Raw genomic sequence first — 19769 nt, forward strand, 5'->3', positions numbered from 1 at the left:
ATAGTAAAGAGGGTGAAAGGCAAATATTAGAACAGCAATATCAGTCTGCTAACTAAAATCACATAATTTTACTGTAAAACAACCTTTAAAACCAGAAAAGGCAACATCTACAATATTAAAATAACCAAAATCTAAGATGCTATCTAGTCTTTTATCACAATACCTGTATAGATAAATACCCCAGCCCTAGTTTATTGCCTAATATATCTATTGTGAAAAACCCTGGAAAGTTGCAGGTCCCACAGTGTCAGAGCCTCCACGTTTTTACTCCAGCCAATCCCTACACCTGGTGATGTAACTGTTCCCGTCTGAGTGAAGGTGTGTTAGCTGTGTCAGTGACGTCAGCTGCTGTAAACATTGGTTGGTATGAAAACCTGCAGGCGCTCAGCCACTGATGGTGCACCTTTCCTGCTCTACACATTTTTTTAACTTTTTAACTTTTTTAACTTTTTCAGTCTGAGGAATCTGGACAATTTGCAAATTTGCATGCGGTTGCCCCCCTCTTGTTGCACCGAGTCAGCTGTAAGAGCTATGAAATGCCCCTTCCTTATTTCTTTCAACACAAACTTTTTTGCAAAATAAGGAAATTTGCAGAATTTATGTGTCAAAACCAGTTTGATGCGTCATACTCAATCAAACAGCCCCGTATCCCTGTGTGTGTGTGTGTGCACTGTTAGTCTGGGGTAAAGGAAGGAAGAAGGAAGAGAGATTAGCCAACAGCGGCTCAATGCAGTCCTGTCTGTGCTGCTCAAAGTTTGGCAGCTAAACTGTCTGTAGCCTCCAGGCTTTACTACAGGAAATCTCTGCCATGTCAACAACGCCATTTTTCCACAGAGACAGACAGACAGACAGACAGACAGACAGGCAGACAGACAGGCAGACAGGCAGACAGGCACAGGCAAACAAAACACAGCCACAGAAACAAACTGCACCGGCAGCTTAGCAGCCTCGACCTAACTAGACACCTGAAGAAGTGAGGGATCTCCCTCTTCCTCTGGAGAACACGTGTGCACCCACCCACCTCCCATTACCGCCAGGATCTAAGCCGCTATAATTTATACCTTTGTTCCCAAATGGAGGACAGCACGCAGGAGCTGGCTAGCTGTGTGTGTAATTACGCTCAAGTGAGGGGATGCGGGGCTGTGTGTTTGGGGCTGGGATTTGAGGCCCGGAAGGAAGGAAGAGAGAAGAGGAGGAGGAGAGGAGAGGAGGGAGGGGGGATCAAGAAAGCGAGAGAAGAAAGAGAGAAGCAGTGAAGCTAGAGAAAATCTGGTTATTTTACGCACGGCTGCTTCGTTAATGGACAGTGTGTGTGTGCACAGTGTGCGTGTCGGGGTGTGTGTGTCTCGGGGAGGAGGTGGGCGGCGGGGGTGGGTCAGCAGGAAAGGGCTGTGTTTATCCAATCTGTTCCCTGCCTTTACCATGTGGTAGGAAAAACCACTGGCCGGCTCCCAGTCGGATCCCAAAGGACCCGGAGGCAGAGAGACAGGCACAGGAGAGGAGGAGAGAGAGAGCGAGAGAGAGAAGTAGGCCACAGGGGGTGGCCAAGGAACCTGCCAGTGGAAGAGAGTGTTTGTGTTTGTGTGTGTGTGTGTGTGTGTGTGTGTGTGTGTGTGTGTGTGTGTGTGTGTGTGTGTGTGTGTGTGCGTGCGTGCGTGCGAATGCATGTGCTCACTGAGCTAAAGAACCTGTTAAAGAGCTCTCTGAAACTGACTCCGTCTAGTCTTTGAAAATCACTTGCATCTGTGAGTGGATCAAAAAGGTGAGGGATGAAGGTGTGTGTGTGATGATGACACTGAGGGAAGTGCGGCGTGGATATATGACACTATGGGTTATTGTGTGAACACTCTACGTTGTTATTTATATCTTAAAAGCCTCTTCTGACTGACGGGAATCCTTTTCAAATTGGGCACCATCAAACCTTTCAGATTCAAGGTCAAGAGAGAGACTACACCAGTTTATATTTTGGCACAACAAGCACGGCACAATCTACTCATTGTCATAAAAGCAACCTAGACAAGGATGCGTAATGTGATGATCAGGCTTCCTACAGCTTAAGGAAAGTGTGATTTAGACTATTTTAGCCTTTTTAAATGCCATTGGCGATGAAATTTAAAATCAATTTTACAAAAACCAGCACTGAAGGAAAAAATAAACATGTACCGACATCAGTAACTTAAGGTTTGGGGGAATTTTATTTTATTTTTCAAATATTCATTGTAACATAATACATGACTCTGGCGATGTTAACGCAGGAGGCATTCTGCAAATTATTATTATTTTCAAACTACTCGTTATTTTGATCTTTTGCAATGCAATAGGAAAAAATATTAACAAAGATCCCATCTGAAATGCCTGCGCATTTTAAGGACTTTTGTAAGACTGATTTAAGACATTTCAATGCCAATTAAGGCCTTGTTTTTAGATTGATGCCTTTCAAGACTTTTTAAGGATATGCGGAAACCCTGGATGATGAGCCGAGCCGTCTCCATTGAAAGTAAAAAGCTCTCTTTCAATAGTACAATTCTGTCAAACTGATGGGCTCTAACAGGAGCAACACTGATTGTGGATCTTTCAAAGCTTTTACAACACGAGCAGATTAACATAACCGACTTGGAGGTGATCACTACAGAGACTGACTTGCAAGAACTGAGCGAAACACGGCAAACTGACTGGAGGCTATCTTCTCGGCTTGTGGACGGTATTATATCATTCAGAGGAAGGATTTATTGCCATTTAAATTGCTGTGAAATGCTTTGGAGAAAATGCAATGTTCTGGTTGTGATTAGCTGGCTGCTCTGCTCCACTCATCTGCTAAAGACATCACTAGATATATACAGCACAAAATGCAAGGCATACTGGCCAACAAGGTCTTAATAGGAGGTAAAATGGGTTAATTCTACATACACTTCGAGGAAAGTTAGGCTTGAGACTTTTAAGGCCAATCAGGATTGAATTTAAGTTCAACTTTATAATAACCAAAAATTAAGAAAAAAATACATGAACCAACACCATTGACTTAAAGTTGGGGAGAACATTGTTCAATTGTTGGGTAACGGAAACACAGGTCGGACAGAAGTGGGAAATATGCTGACTAGGGCTGGGACGACGCGTCGACGTCATCGATGACGTCGACACGTCGTCCCAGCCCTAAAAATAATACGTCGACACAAGAACTGCACGTCGATGCGTCGTCACTCAGAATCAAAAAATGCCGGCGGCCGCGGCATCGAGTAGCAGCCACTTTTTGATTCTGAGTGACGACGCATCGACGTGCAGTTCTTGCGTCAACGTATTTTTTTATTTTTAGGGCTTGGATGACGCATCGGCGTCATCGATGACGTCGACACGTCGTCCCAGCCCTAATGCTCACGTTTGTTGGCTGGCGGGATGTTCAGTGAGACTGCCATTCATGTAATGTAGTAAACAAGCTCACTACATTAACAGTGGTTCTGTAGTGTGCAAAAACATTTTTGGCAACATTAGATATCAAACAAAAGCCAGAGGGTGAGTCCTGTTAAGTTTCTTTTAGCTGTAAATTCACCACTTCTAAGCAGAAGAGAGGAGATAATGTTATCTCAGGGCTTCAGGGCGCAGAGCTGTCCTCTGTGTCGCTGCCTACGTCTACGCAGCAGTTTGTACCAAAGAGTATAGTGAAAGTCAAGAGCGTCACTCCACTCCAAAATCTAAGCACCAAGATGGCCGCAGAAGCACACTGACTAAAAAATGACTGCTCAACTTTTTTGTTGAATTTGTATCTCTCCATGTCATCAAGTTACACAAGAGGTGCTTGGTAAATCAAATTGTGTTTAAAATGTTACTTTTTTGTTATTATTTTACAATACTTCAGAAAAACATGAATTATAACATCCTACTTTTCATTTCATGTCTTTGGATTGAAGCCATCAATGCCTCTTAACCCTGTTTCATGTTCAGCATGCATCAAAGAGGATATTTTAGCTTCACTTTAGCATAGCTGGGGTAAGTGGGGACACATCATCCATCTTTATTTACAGTCTATGTGTCCGACTCCCGATCAGCTGACATCACAAGACAGGTCATAATGCCAGGTCAGATGACAAATACTGACCCCTTCAGGATAGCAACCAATGATGGTTTAACTCGCAGTGTGTCTGAGGAGTATTCTGGCTGGACCACAGCCTCTGCCCTCACACTGAAGCTTGCTGACAGCAACTGGCAACATCAGACCTGCGTGTCCTGTTCATTTCAAAGTTCACATCCCTCTGGATAACATGGGTCTCTTTTTTTGTGTGAAAATTCAAACCCTGCTGTTTGAGTTGTGTTCAGAAAGTCAATGTGGAGGGTGTAACCCTAACTGAAAATCAGAAATCAAACTTTTGCAGGTGATGGGGGGAAATGCTACTTGGGGATGCAAATGAGTTCTCTCAGTGGCACACTGCCACTTTTATGAGCTTTGGGGAAACCCCTGCAACTCTTGTCTAACTTTGAAAGGGCTAGACTAGCTAGACAAAACTAAAGGATTTGTCACTGGCTGGGAGCCTCTTTGGCCTGTTCAAAAAAAACCCACAAGGGGTTTTGGGCTTTTTGTGAGATTTGTCATCCCTGTGCATAAGACAGCAAGACAAAGATTTGGAAACATTTCTGAGCAACAACATCAGAGGCAGTACTTTTCTGATTCTCAGTCTAGATTTTCATTTTATAGAAAATATGAATAAGATATGAGCTTCCAAAGAAAGGCTGTTCATAAGAAATTTCCCATAATGCAGAAGCCACGAAGAACGATTTCCTTGATTCGGAGGGTACATAGTGTATAGAGCAGGCTCTCCCCCACACCTTCCTAATCAATCGCTGCAATTGACATGCCCTTTTAGACCAATGGGACGGGCAGGTCTGGACCACGTCCCCAGAGATTGGCCGGTTCCCCTCCCTGCCCCACCTGCCTACCTGCTAACAACCAATTAACTTCCAGAGTCCTTCCTATAAAGCTGAGGGGTAACTTCTCCCCCGGGAGAGAGAGAGAGAGAGAGAGAGAGAGACACACACACACACACACACACACACACACACACACACACACACACACACACACACACACACACACACACACACACACACAACCCCACACACACACACACACACACACACACACACACACACACACACACACACACACACACAAAACTTTCTAATCAATGCGCTCTACAAGATCAAAAAGTGTCTCTGCTGAGGGCTTGGATCCAGCTCAAGATCTCTGAGTAACATTTTTCAGCAGGATGAATTCCGGCTGCTGGCGTTTTGGGTCATTTGAGTGCTATAAATAATGACCAACATTAGCTACCAATAATGGATCCAACGAGCAACAGTGTCATTACACAGGAGGCGTAATGGGAATGTGTTTACTGCAGAGATACATACATCTTCACATGCTAGCATTATTCCTTTTTTATGCATCTCTTCCCTCGCTGACCTTGCATTCATCTCCATCTTCCTAACTTGATGTTGATTCCACAAGCAAGCAGCACTTAACCTTTCATCAGCCATGTGAATCCACTCAAGGAGAGAAACACTGATGGAGAATGAGGAGAGGTGGACGGATGCCACAACTGTGCCATTAAACCACAGCGTGCGCCTGGTGAGATTTTTGTTGCGCCACTTTTCGGCACTGGGCTTCATCAGCAGCTGATGACACAAAACTCCCACAGATCTCCAGTAGAGAGTCTCTGGGTTTTTTTTTTTAGCTTTGCTTATTTGTTTCCCAGCAGCGGTGAGGTTGGCTCAAGAGCTGGATGAAGGATGAAGAGGAAAAAAAACAGGATATGCAACGCATCAACACTGGGAGAGGTCAAGGATAGATTAAAAGGCACGCACGCATATGGGTCAGAGATGTACTTGACAGGCCGTCTCCTCCATCACACATACGGCCCACACACAGACACTTGAGAGCTGTATTAACGCCAGCCTCTCTTCTAGGCACAGCACTTGGTCCAGAAGGCCCTCGCTGCAGGAGGAGGATGGGAGGATGGGGTGGGAGTGCGGAGGAGGAGGGGGGCAGAGGGAGAGACAGGTGAGAGGGAGGGATGAGAGAGAGCGAGAGAGACAGCGATGACACTCAGTTTTGAATGTCACCACGGTGCTAAAGACCCCCGCTAACCTTTTGGCTGGAAATGAGAGGAGTGGAGGGAGGGAGAGGGGGATGGAGCAGGGGAGGGGGGGAGGAAGGGGAACAGACAGGCAGGCAAACATGGAGAGAGAAAGAGAGAGAGATGGAAAGGGTGAGAATGAAGAGTAGAAAGAAGAGGAGGGAGCTCATGCATGGGTAGAGAGGGAGTGGGTGGGTGGAGGTGGAGCGATAGATGGCAAGATGAAAGAGATGGAGACAAACAACAGCACCACTTCTCATATGTGCTAAAAGGGCTGCCGTCCACGACACATGATGATAGGAGACAAAATGGCCACCAGAACAAACACCAGTGCTCTGGCTCAGATGGCCAAAGTGTCTGACAGGATCGGCGCAGCATCAGGTGCCATCCACCCAACACGAGGAACAACATGTCCGCTCAATATGGGCCTTTAGTTCTGGCAGGCTGTGTCATCCACCTCCACAATACATGAGAACGATTCTGCTTAGTGATGGTCACATGCCTGACCACAAGAATAACTACGGTGTGGAAAAGCTGCAAGAAAGTCGACTCTATAAAACCTGCATTGACAAATTTTTATGCAACAATTCCTGCAATGTATGCACTTTCCAACAGCCATTTTAGGTTTTCCCAAAAACTTTCCATTTTTACTTTTTATTCAGTAAGCAAGTCATGGCACCTACTGCAAGCCAAAGAAACAGTCCTTTTTCTAACCATGCTGCTATATTTAACATTCAATTTTAAGAAAAGAGACTAATGCATAATGTATTTGCATTTTTAGTTGCATAACCTAAAGACTGAAATAATAACAATACAGATTTGTCAGCCAGCAGATTTTTATTTCTCTCTCAGAGGCACAGAGCTAAGTTCATTGATGCTCAGCTACAGTGTCTTTTTAGGAATGTCACCTGTAAATCAAGATATAAATACTAAAGATTAATTGTGTTGTCATTTTTTCTCCCCCTAGCAGTGTCTGCAGACTACAGAAACAGCTGCAATAATGTGTTGAAAAATGTTGAGAGATTGTTAGTTATTCACTTAAAAATCAGACTGTAAAAGTAGAGCTGAGAGGGGGATAAAAGTGAGTTTTTGAAAAATGTTTCAAACTTTCATTTAATTCAGGATTAGAACATCTGCCGCCACATATTGAATACATATTTTTGGAGCCAGACCATACATTCTGAGATCATACTTTAATGTAGACGGAGCAGCAGATTGTCAAATGCAGTGAAAGTGAAAACAAAAGTTTGCTTCCACTTGCTACTCTGCAGCAGCTGCTCCTCTTGTTCATCGATTTGATTGGATCAACAGATCCATTTTCCATTCCGCAACTCAAACTGCTGCTGAGGCCAGAAAAGAAAAACAGTTCATGTGCTGCGTTCACAGACCAGCATAGTTTGAGAGGGGACACAGGACGATTGAGATTTAACCCTTTGTCAACAACCAAATGCTACAGTTTAGATAAAACACATTACATTAAGATGCTGAGGCTTTATTCTTTTTGTGGGGCTGTTATTATAATTACTGGTCAGGATTGTTCACATAAACAGTCAGTTTGACATATGAAGTGTATCTTAGCCATTGCTCCTATTTCACATTTCCCCAAACCTCACACAAGTATTGTTGGAAATAAGGCCAAGGTCACAAGGTGATGTGTTTAACACATATTTGTGTCACTTTACTTCACTCTACATGGTTTGGAAAAATTCAAACAAACTAGAGCTGAGAAATATTGACATCATAACTGAATTATTCCTGCAAGGGCATCGATTATTTTGATAGTTGTTAGGTCTATAAAGTGTATGAAAGTGGTGAAAAATGTTAATCAGTGTTTCCTGAACCCCAAATGTCTTGTTTGGCCCAAAACCCCAAAATATTCAGCTGGAATTAGAGAATTTGCTTTATTTCATATTTAAAAAAAAATATTCAAGCCAATTAATTGACTATCAAATAAGTTGCTGATTAGTTGAATAACTGAAAACTTATCCATCGCTGCAGCTTTTCTTCGTGCTAAATGTTACAAATACATTTTTTTAATCAACTTCAGCCACTAAAAAGATCTCAAGTGTGTGAGTGGGTACTGAATAATGCTTCTGCGAGTCCTTCATGAAAATCACAGTAAGTCACGTTGAAAGTGAAAATGTGCTTTTGATATCAACTTCCTCTCAGCAAACAGAGAATTTAAAAAAAAATCTAAGTCACAATCACAGACCTGCCGTGTTTCTTCAGATAAATCCAGATTCATAACAAACCTTTGTGTGAACTAATAGCTCAATACGTGAAAGGGTAAGTTCGAAAAAAATAGGCAGAAAAAAAGAAAAGGCAACCTCCAAAACATAGAGCCTAATTTTCTCCTCTCAAGTAATAAAAGATCAGCAAGGGGACGTTGGTGGGTAACGCACAGCAGCGAGATGGAATGGACAGGCATGAGAACAATGGTCATTTTCACAGGCAGAGTACAACAACATCAGTGTTGTCAGCTATAAGCTATAGTGCTCTCTACATGCCAATAGGGGCACTACCAACTTCTCGTCCCCCTATTGGTATACACACACACACACACACACACACACACACACACACACACACACACACACACACACACACACACACACACAAATGCACACCAAACATATTTTGCCATCTCTTCATATAGGCCATTATCCTACGCTTTATATGTTGAACTATCTTGCTCTGAGATATCCTGATCCCGTATGAAAACAGTGTGTGTTGGTTAAAAGGTCAATAGAAGATGGCACATTCTGACTGAAACATTCAGATAACCAAAGCTGCTCACACTCATGATTCATAGGTCAAAATAACAGAGAGGAGCTTATTCAAAATCGTGACACATTGACAGACACCTGTTCCAAACAAAGCGTCTTTCACTCTTCCAAAAGTGACTGAATCAACAAACAAGGCCGTGGCATGCAGTGGTTATGGACATTGGAAATGTTATTTTGAATGTGATGAGATAAGATAATGAGGCTATGCATGTGGAGAACAAGCACAAATGAATGGATATTAGACTGGAAATTGATTTGCATCATTCTGTGAAATCTAAATTAACTGGTAAATCTTAATGTTGTGTTTCATAGAGTATGAGTGACTTTGCTGCATGTGGTGTATCCCCATATTTTTGATCCCATGTGTACGCTGGCAGGGATTTCCCTGACTGTTTGTGAGGCCATGTCAGGGACAAACTGTAAAAGGGAAGTGAGAAACTTCATGAGAAAAATGGCACTTCACAGTGTTTATGGTATGGAGCACACAGGATATTTAAAGAGGGAAAAAGGGCCAGATTTGGCTTCGGACCGGAAATTTTGCTTAATAGCTTGTCGAACTTTACCACCCATCACTTTACCTTCAATATATTAGGCCACTGTGTTGTTTAATCTGATTTTAGGACACATTGCTTACTATAATTTCAAATGTTAATGCCTAAAATATTTCTGCACCACTTTCACGCTCTCTGTCTTTGGATGTCTGTCTGTTACTTTTTCTCCAAGATAAAGACCTATTAGACAAAGTTAAGCCAATTCACTCCAAGGTCACTGAGAAAACTTCTAAAACATACAATGAGTTTCTATCAAAAACAAGCTCCCCTCCTAAATAATAAACCACCGCTAATCTGCCTGAACAAAGCCATTTTAAACTATATTGAGTAAAAATAAATTAAGTATTAAAGGGGAACACCACCTAAATTATGAATTCCAATATAGTATTTCCATGGCCGAGCAAAGTTTGATCAGTATTTGGGGACATTAGCTACTCCCTAGAAAAGTCAGAAACCAGAGAAGAAAGCCTCAAACTTGTGATGTTATCAAGTATAAGGTCTGGAGCTGCTCAGTGTCTGTTTTCTTTTTTTAATAAGCAAATAAGCTTTATTTTACTGACGTTTTATGCTGGCGTTTTCTCAGTTGTGAAACAGAAAATGTCCCTATATGCTCGGAGCATTCCCCTGGCTGCTCTTAAGATTCATCTATAACATCTTTTACCACTCAATATCTATGTAGCAGCTCCAGACTTTATACCCTATGGCATCACAAATTTTACCTTAAGCACCATAGCTTTTGGATTTTTTTTTTTACTTTATGAGACCATAGAAATAACATGTATGAATTTTGAAAGTGGGTGTAGTACCCTATTAAATTCAAATATTACATCTGAGATGTCACCAAAACGGAGAGAAATTCAACTCTCTATCCTATCTCCGGCTTAATCCCGACAAACTGTCTCTCTAACAAACCAATGCAGCCTTGTGGCTGAAGGGGGGAACAGTGCCTCAACTTTAACCACAAGAAAAGCCAGAGAGAGACAAACGGGAGAGAGACCAAATAGTGCTGAACATCTGTTGTGTGCTGTGTGTATATGTGTGTGTGTGGTCGGGGCCTCTTATCTCTCCCTCTGTGGCCCGCTAAACATGACTAGCTGCCATCTTGGCTCAAAGACACAAGGTGGTGGGGGTAGCAGCTCCTGACTCTATAGCAGACAGGAGGAGGAAAAATAACGAACCAGCACATGGACACTGAAATGTCAGACTGTGAATAAAACCACCACATGATGGGAATTAATACTGAAGTGTGTGTATGTTTTGGAGATACAACGCTCGTTTTAAATTTTTTCCTTTTCTGAATTAGCGCAGCCAAAGTTGCGTGAGAGCGGCAGGGTGACCATTATGCAAGTTGACCGATTACAGCACACATAATGGAGAAAGAGGGCAGGAGAGCACAGGAAACACACGCAATAAAGTCGGACTGTAAAATAAATCAAATGCCGTTTGTATATCCCGTATTTATGTGTTGTTGGAACTACACAGAAGTACATGGGAACAGGCAGGTGCTGCGTTTTCATCCGTCCACACAATGTAACAAGTGTAGCCGTAGAGGTTACCAAACTTCGGTCACCGGATACAATGAAACATTACAAACAAGCTCCCATAACAAAAGCAAAAACGCGGAAAGGACCGAGCGGTGGTTTGCCTTTTAACCTCGGCCAAAAGTGAAGCGAAAGATGCGGAAAGTTAATTTCCTTGCCCAAGAGCTATGCTTCGACCAACAACCGCCCCGAGCAGGTTACTAGCTAGCTCGGGGGGGCTAATAAGTGGTCTTCGCCCGCACACAATGGGGATGAGAGCTGGCTAGCAGGCTAGCAGAACTTCGGTGTCCTAGCGCCGGGCTAACCTCCAGTGGCTAGCACGGCTAATTAGCCTATCAGCGGTGTTTCGCACGTCGTTCCGGACCGGGGAACGTTTCGCTCATCTCGGTTTTTATTTAGACAAAACACTTTCCTCTCTACTCCAACGCTGTGCACAAGGAGGCGAGTGTTTTGTCGTACATTTAAATGGGTTTTGGCGATGTAAACCGTGATAGAAACAACGTGAAAAGCACGATTGTATGGAATGACCGCCTGGCCTCACTGCCCCCCACCCCCCCTCTCCTCCACTGCTCTGTCCCTTCCGTCCAATAAAACTAGCGACTACTACGGACACTTTACACTGTCCCTTTCGACTACAAACACAAGTATTGGGTGGAAATACAACTATTGTTTATACTTTTGTGTGGAAACAATTTTATTTATCCTTTGCGAGACGTTTTTGGCGATATGTGCCAAGTATTCTCCGTTGGGAATCTCACTCAGAGAGCTCCGCTCATTCAGTCGGCCAGTGACTCACCTCTACGCTCGAGCCACCTCGTGTCTCCTACAAGCTTCAACACAATTAGCTAACAGGGCTAACACTTACACTTTAAAACGGAATTAAGTCAATATTTAATATTACAAAATTCAACAAGTTGTCAGAGGGACCGACTGAGAAACAGAAAGGCTCCGTGTGGAGCTGGATTTTTGTCTTTCCACTTTTCAACTAACTATGGGACTGTTGTGCGTGTGTGTGAGCGATGCAGCGGGTGGCAAAGCTAAACTTGCTATTGTTAGCATGTCGGCATGGCAGCTACATGGACCTTCAATGACTTTCTGCTGAAATGAGAAAATAAAACACGAGCCAAATAAAACAGCAGTCTTGAACATGAGCTTTCCAGTGAGTTACCACTGAATGAAATGCCCATTGGGATGAAAACCCAACTCGCACAGCGGATAACAGAGTGCGATTGCGTTGAAAAAGTATGGAAACTAACTATTAAGAACGAATATAAACGGTTTTAATTCATAATTATTGGTTATCATCAAACACACACACTCGTGCTGAATTCTACTCGACACAATTTAAAATGCACTCATTCAAAAAGGGCACACAGCTTACCCAACAAGCTCGGTCACTTCGGGCTTTTTATCAAATCAACTCCTCGTTAGTAGGGTTAGTATCTCCGCTGGCTTGAAAAAAAATCCACCGTGGTCCTTTTTTCGTTTGAAATATAAATAAACAGAGGAAAAAAAGTTCAAGTTTCTTATTCATGAAATATTTCTCCGGCGTGTCTCGCATCTGCGACCTCGCCGACTAGTGTGCGTTGCTCTTCTCTCCTTTGTGTTAATTTCACTCAAATCGAGTTTAATCCGATCGATCCCTCGGCTGGTCGCGCTCCCGAGTCCTCCCCTCCAGACACTCGCTCACCTTCCTCGGCCAGGGGGGGCGCGCTCCCGACAACCTCTCATAGAGATAAACAGGCGGCGTGCGCGGTCACTGACCCCGCCGTGCCCGTGTGACGCTTTCTGTGAGTTCTCAATGTGGGGACTGGAGGGAAGAACATAATACAAAACAAAAAAAGGAAAAAAAACCTGTACATTTACGTTTATATGTATGAAGGTCACATGGGCGTAATGTGTACTATGGTTTGGTGTTTACAATAGTGAGTCCAAATTATAGTTTTTGATTTATTAAGTGTTTTCATAGAAAGATAGGATAACACTAGAAGCCAGAAACCTGTTATAAACCAACACCAAGTGTAAGGGAAAACGGTTTAGTAAAACACGTCTGAATTTATCACAATGACCAAATTATAAATTCATCATTTATTTATCTTATATTTGGATAAAAACACAAATGAATAAACAGCTAAATGTTTGGGTTGTGAGTAATTTTTAAAGCCAAATAGCTTTAGAAGTTTTTTTTCCTCAGGTTTTTTACAAGGCCTATCTCCAATATGGTAATTCCCCTAGAATGTCCAGTATGTATGTATGTATGTATCTGTATTAGGACATGGTCATCAGTTGCTTAAATTGGTGATTTCTCTAAAAAAAAAAAATATGGGAAGAACGTAATGAGCAACTTGAGAAGAAATTACTCCAAAATTAGCAAAGAAAGTTTTAAAAAATTACCTGAAAATTGTTGGGGGTTTTCTTTTCAAGGAAAGAAAGGAAAGAAAGTTTTTTTAAAAAAAGAAGGACATTGCCAGGAAAGGTGCTCAAATAATTATATCATTTAAGTATTTAATTCGGTTATAATCATTAGAAATATAGTTTTTCCTTAGCTTTTTTCATTTTCCGTAGCTTTTTCATAATAATTCTCAACCCTACAAATTTCTTGCAACTTCTGGTACGTTTTGTACTAAGTGCTCATGGTCCGTTTTTTCCCAATGTTTTTGAAAAAAAAAAAATCACAACAATTTGCTCAGTTTTCAAAGGTTTGAATACTTGTGAATGGCATCTGAAGCAGCACATAAAAAATGATGTTGCTCCAGGTTTCAAAGGGTGAGATGGTTGTTCCTTGGAAAGCCAGAAAATGATATTTTTGGGGTTAAACCTTGGTATTGTGAGTGGAATAGTTAAGACCAAAGTGAATAATGCAAAATCATTAATACTGACTTTAAAAAAATGTTCTTAGGATCTTCCTGAACTATTTCAGGGACCCTGTGACCACTTGGTCAAAGAATCTTTATTGTCATGGTTGTGCAAACAGGAAAAGTGTGAGGCCAACAGGAACAGGAAGCTTCATTTGAATGTTTGTGTGCAGATTATGACTGTCATGAGTACAAGGTTTAAAAAAGTTGGGATAGGCTTCTTTATTTCTTTAATCTGGATATCACGAAAATCTATCTTTATTATTGTACAGAATGCATCTAGCATTGAAACCTAAAGGATTGACTTGTTATGTCAAAAACACTGTCTGTTTTACTTGATTCTTTTGTTTTTGCATTAATTTAAAGACATGTTCACATTTTTTTGTGCGTGTAACCTGATACCTATTTTCCACCAAATTTAGTACATGCATGCAGTTTTTTAAAACATGGCAAAAAACCTGCTACAAATAGGCTATAGACTAATTTCCCATTGCCAGTAAACCAGAGCCATGTACGCAGTTCTGCAGCAGATAAGAATGCCTTTCTGTCTTTTTGTTTGTATTTTCCTGGTGTGTCACATCTGACATCACGGACAAGCCGGACAACAGGCTAATACACAGTAGAGAGCAGGGAGTAGGGGCCAGGTGACAGTTAAGATAGTGCCTTTTTAGCAGTGGTGTAATGTATTTGAGTATATTTACTCAAGTGTTGTACTTAAGTACAAATTTAAGGTTCTTGTACTTGAGTATTTCCATTTTATGCCACTTTCTCCTTCTACTCCACTACATCTCTGAGGCAAATATTATACTTTTTACTCTGCATTCATTGACAGCTTTAGTTACTAATTACTTTTCAGATTAAGATTTTTGCTTGTTTGTTTTGGGTTCAAAAACCCCGGTTTTGTTGTGAATAAAACACCTTTTAAATGTCCTTATGTCTCATTAAAAATACCTGATTTGTCACCAGAAAAACATGCACTAAATGTCCCAACATCTTGTCAAAAATACCCGGTTTTGTCGCTAGAAAAACGTCAGCAAGAATGTCAAAACCTCTTATTAAAAAATGGTTTTATCACCAGAAAAACATCTAGCTAAATGTCCCAACATGTTGTTTAAAATATCTAGTTTTGACATGAGAAAAACATCTGCTAAATGTTCCAATGTCTTGTTGAAAACATTTTGTTTTGTTGGCAGAAAGACATCCTCTAAACATCTTGTTTAAAATACCCAGTTTTGTCACCAGAAAAATGTCAGCTTAAAGTCTAGATGTCTCGTTTAAAATATGTGGTTTCGTCACAAGAATCACGTCTGCTGAATGTCCCAACACCTCATTAAAAATACATGGTTTTGTCACCAGAAAAATGTCAGCTTAAAGTCTCAACATCTCATTAAAGGTATATGATTTTCCTGTCAGAAAATGGCTTCTAGAAGTCCTGATATCTTGTTAAAATACCCAGTTTTCTTGAGCACTTTTACTTTTTATACTTAAAATACATTTTGTTGATTATACTCACATACTTTTACTTAAGAAAGTGTTGAATGCAGGACTTTTACATGTAACTGAGTATTTTTACAGTGTGGTACTTTTACTCAACTAAATAATCTGGGTATTCCCTTTGCCTCTGCTTGTAAGAAAGTTTTAGCCAGCACATTAGCACGAAAGCAACGCACACTACAGCATGCAGGTAAATTTAAGCTGTTTTGATGTTTTTCTTCCACCAAACTTTTTTTTAGTTTTCCCACATTCAGAAAAAAACATATTGATAGTAAGCTGATTTTCTGGCCTGTCCGTTGATGCTTGTGTTAGCCATCTGAATCTTCGTAGCTAGCACAGGAGTCCAGTCTGTGCTTTCTGCCTGGGACGGCTGGGACAGAACTGTTTTAAAGTTACTCCCTTGTAACAAATCAACAAAAACTAGACCAAAACAAAATAAAGGCTTTTCCTAATTGAATAAAACCCACTGTGAGTGAACATTAACTCAAGTGGCAGCCAGCCACCAACCTTTTTTTGCCCCCTTTAAAACTCCACATGCTGCAGAGGGGAATCACTACAGTCCTGAGGGACTGAAGGACAGTTTCCTGCCAACAGCAGATTATTATCATCATAGAGGGTAAATGCAGTTATCAGCTTTTTTTTCAGTTTAGATGATTTTTTTTTCTTAGCCCAGTTAAAGATGTCCCAACCAACCCTACCCACCGTCCTGGGAGAGCAGAATTTTGGGAAAATGCACTCCTCATAGACCTAAAAATCAAGCCTTTTCACACACAAAACTTGACAAATGTTATCAGACACCTGCATGTGTTTAGGGATCATATTATTTTCATTACTGTTTAAGTAGTCTGTGAGTAATGGAGGGTTATCTCCTCTCCAAAAAAAAGTGTCTCAACTGACCCCGTTCTCCCCTACAATCCCTGTTTGAATTTTAATGGTAAACATTTGTTTATCAGGTTGGCCTGACCTGAAATGACAAAACTCTGATGCATGAGGGGCCAGCAGTGATGCATATGCCTCTGACACATGCTTTTCCTGACAATGTAGTTCTCCAGAAAGATGCCTACATACTGTAGATAACAAAGATAAAAACCAAACAACTTCAAACTACGACAGACATTTTCCATGAATGTCCTCAACAGTATATTCTCATAGCCACAGCCATATTTCTGCATTTTGCCGCCCATTAACTACAAATGATTCACAGTTTTTGATTTCTTCCAGAGGTTTTTGAGCATATTTTCCTCCCATTCAAACAGCCCTCTGGTTTCAGCTCATTTCGGTATGTTTTGAAAATCAACATGCAGAGACTTGAAATTTGCCTGAGTTAGGCAATCCATCACCATGAACATTGTGTCTGCCTTTATTATAGTCCGAGTTATGTTATCATAGGGTGGTTATGAAGTTGAAAGTGCAGATGTGAAAAATTTAGACTGCATAACCAGAAGGTTTATCTGTCTGTAAAGCTACTCATAGGCATATAATTTGACATTTGTTATGTATATACCCTGACATATAGAAGTATACCTTTTGATATACTGTAACTGCTAACATGGTGAAAGGGCTGTAAGGAAGAAAAGATTTTTATGTGTTCTATAGATTGCTGTTTTGCATAAGTTTGATGTTTAATTTTCAGTCTCACCATATCCTGTTTATCTGCATCAGCCAACAAGGACTTTGTGTATTTCACCTCTGGGCAGAAATAAAACTTTTCCATGGAGGTTTTCCAGGAAATAATTTACAACATTCCCTGTTGGCACCACTCAAGTGGCACCACTTGTATTTAACTTAAGTATTTTTCTTTTTTGTGCAACTTTATAATTTTACTACACTACAGTTTGGTGGTAAGATTTATTACCTTAGACATTAGATTTTAAAAAATATTCTGCATGATGAGTACTTTTGTTTTTGATAGGCCTACTATAAGAACTAGTTTCTGATTATGTGTATAGCCAATATATTATAAGCAGCTCAATATGGGACTTACTGCAAATGATTATTTTTTCTAGTCAAATCATATTTTCAGTTCATATTATTTTTGTATTTCAAAACCGTTTTAAAGTCTATATTGACAAGGTAAAGCAGCTCTCATCAGATTGTCTTGATTAGGAATCAAATGATGGCAAATATATATATATAAATAAATAAATAGAAGAATGGGACTAGCATAAAGTGTCTGTAAAGGGGAGACTCATCAGTACCTACAAAACTAATTTTCATTTAGATATCTTGAGGTGAGAGGTCAAGGGACCCCTATGAAATGACCATGCCGCTTTTCCATGGAGTGTTATTCAGCCCCATTCCTGAGAAGTTAGCGTGACATAGAACCAATATACCAATATCATAACTTCAACAGTCAGTCAGTGTATATATATATATATATATATATATATATGGGATATCTTTATTTCTTTTAAATGAAATGTTTGAAATGATAAAAAAATATCTCCAACTCAAAATTTCAAAACCTTCTTTACAAGGTCCTAACTTCCTGTTTATCACTCTTGACTTCTAATTCTAAACATTTTGCAAGATTATCAAATTTATTATTGCCTGTAAGATAAAAGTTTGTGCGTGTTTAATCTGCCGAAGTACGTGGAAAACCCAGCAGCGGCATGTTCTGAGCTCTGAAGCTGCACTCAGTGACAGATGAAACAGGCCGTAACTCACCGACGCTGCTCTCTGTGTGCACCTTCAAACATAAAACTAACAAATGGCTCACATGTATATTTTACCTCTGGCCTCAGGAGCTATTAAATATGATCTACTCAGATGTTATGTTTGGTTAGTCATTGCCAGTACATCACCGTTAAATACTATACTGCTTAAACACACCTACTGTAATTCTTCAGGTTTGTGTGTTTTTCAGTTTCATCAGTGCTGATCTGAGGTCTGCAGTCAGCAGCATCCTAACTGGAGGACTTATTTATACATCACAGTCCTTTTAAGTGTGTTACATTAGTAAAGATCAGTGATATAGAACCTATTGGAGCCAAATCTGGCCAAGCTGGACCTTAAACATTTCTACGAGACTGATATTCATATTGTTCATAGTGTCACTGGTGTAATGGCAAAATAATAATATAACCATCAGGAGAATTCTCTAACTGAGAGGAGAGAAAAAAAAAGTTTCCAATGGAGCTACCTTTTACAGCAGATACGTCATCCCTATAAAAGCTGTTAACAGTGAGGCCTGTAATTTATCTTCTGGAGGATCTGGGTCACAGTTTGTGGAAAAACATATTAGTTGATTTTTTGAAATGTCATTTTCCAATGCTGTGGGCACCACAAATTCAATTCAATTCACCACCACGTGTAGGCCTTTTTCACAGCATTGACATTTTGACATGAGATAGCAGTAAAAACCCCAGGTGTGATTCACAATATTAACCAGAGTTACACTCTGTTCAGCTTGACTAGTGTCAGAACGCTGCCACTGTGTGCGCTGGCTTGCTGGCATGGCTTACTGGTACACTTGAATGGAATAAATCCAACATTCATGGTATTAATTACACCTGTGCTTTTCCTGCGATGACAAGTCCAAATATCTGCAGCGAGGACGGTCCATTGGACTGAGGCAGAAATCAAAAGCTGCACACACAAAACTTTGAAACCTGAAGCAACATCACTTTTCTTATACTGCTTTCAGACGACGTTTACAAGCTTTTAAATGTGTGTAATTTGGTCAAAATGAAAGTCTTGACTACTTTCATGTTTAGTGGTAGGAGAAATGCAGGGTTACCACTTATTGTCAAAATGTCAAAACTTTTCCATGACTTTTCAAGGATCCATAATAACAATTTTTCTTTTTTTACCCCACTTTCCCAGAATTTTTAAAATGTATCAAACTCTCCTGTTCAAAGGCAATTTCAGCTACCTGGTATACAAAAAGGAAGAGACAGAAAGCAGAGGAAGACTGTAGAAACGCACATAAGTGTAAATGAAATGTCACACACTGACAAACATTTGAGGTTTGTTATGTCAATAGCTACAGAAAAAAATGTGCGTGGAGGGTTATTGACAGAAAATTATTGAAATTATTTCATAAGGTATAGCAAATTTTTCAGGACTTTTCCAAAACTTTCTATGATTTTTACTAATTTCATGACTTTTTCAGGCCCAGAAAAATGTGATTGGGAAATTCCATGACTTTTTCAGGTTTTCCAAGACCATGGGAACCCTACACATGTTCTAAATATTACAGGGGAGGTCCTGGGCCTCCAAGCCAACTTTTATATATGCTGATGTTTCAGAAATGTGGAATATTCCTGCAAATGCACAGATTTTACGTAGGGCAGTGCTTAAAAGCCTCTGCATATACACCAAACCTGTAAACCTTCCCTGACTAGATATGAGTTAAAAAATGTTTCATTCATTAAGCAGGCTCAGTCTGGCTGACCTTCATCGGGGAATACAATCTCCA

At 40.5% G+C, this 19769-nt stretch overlaps 1 protein-coding gene across 2 annotated transcripts in view; it reads right to left on the reverse strand.

Annotated features, from left to right (window-relative positions):
* chd7 (chromodomain helicase DNA binding protein 7) overlaps window positions 1-12694 on the reverse strand; it is a 95520-nt gene extending 82826 nt beyond the window's left edge. For both annotated transcript variants that reach the window (XM_042497549.2, XM_088085018.1), the window contains exon 1: window positions 12382-12694. The gene's annotated coding sequence lies outside the window, so the exon portion shown is untranslated. The remainder of the gene's footprint in view (window positions 1-12381) is intronic.
* Between the last annotated feature and the right edge of the window lie 7075 nt (window positions 12695-19769).

Source organism: Plectropomus leopardus, chromosome 12 (genome assembly GCF_026936395.1).
Source record: "Plectropomus leopardus strain MGB_pleo_1.0 chromosome 12, ASM2693639v1, whole genome shotgun sequence".
Classification (NCBI taxonomy): domain Eukaryota; kingdom Metazoa; phylum Chordata; class Actinopteri; order Perciformes; family Serranidae; genus Plectropomus; species Plectropomus leopardus.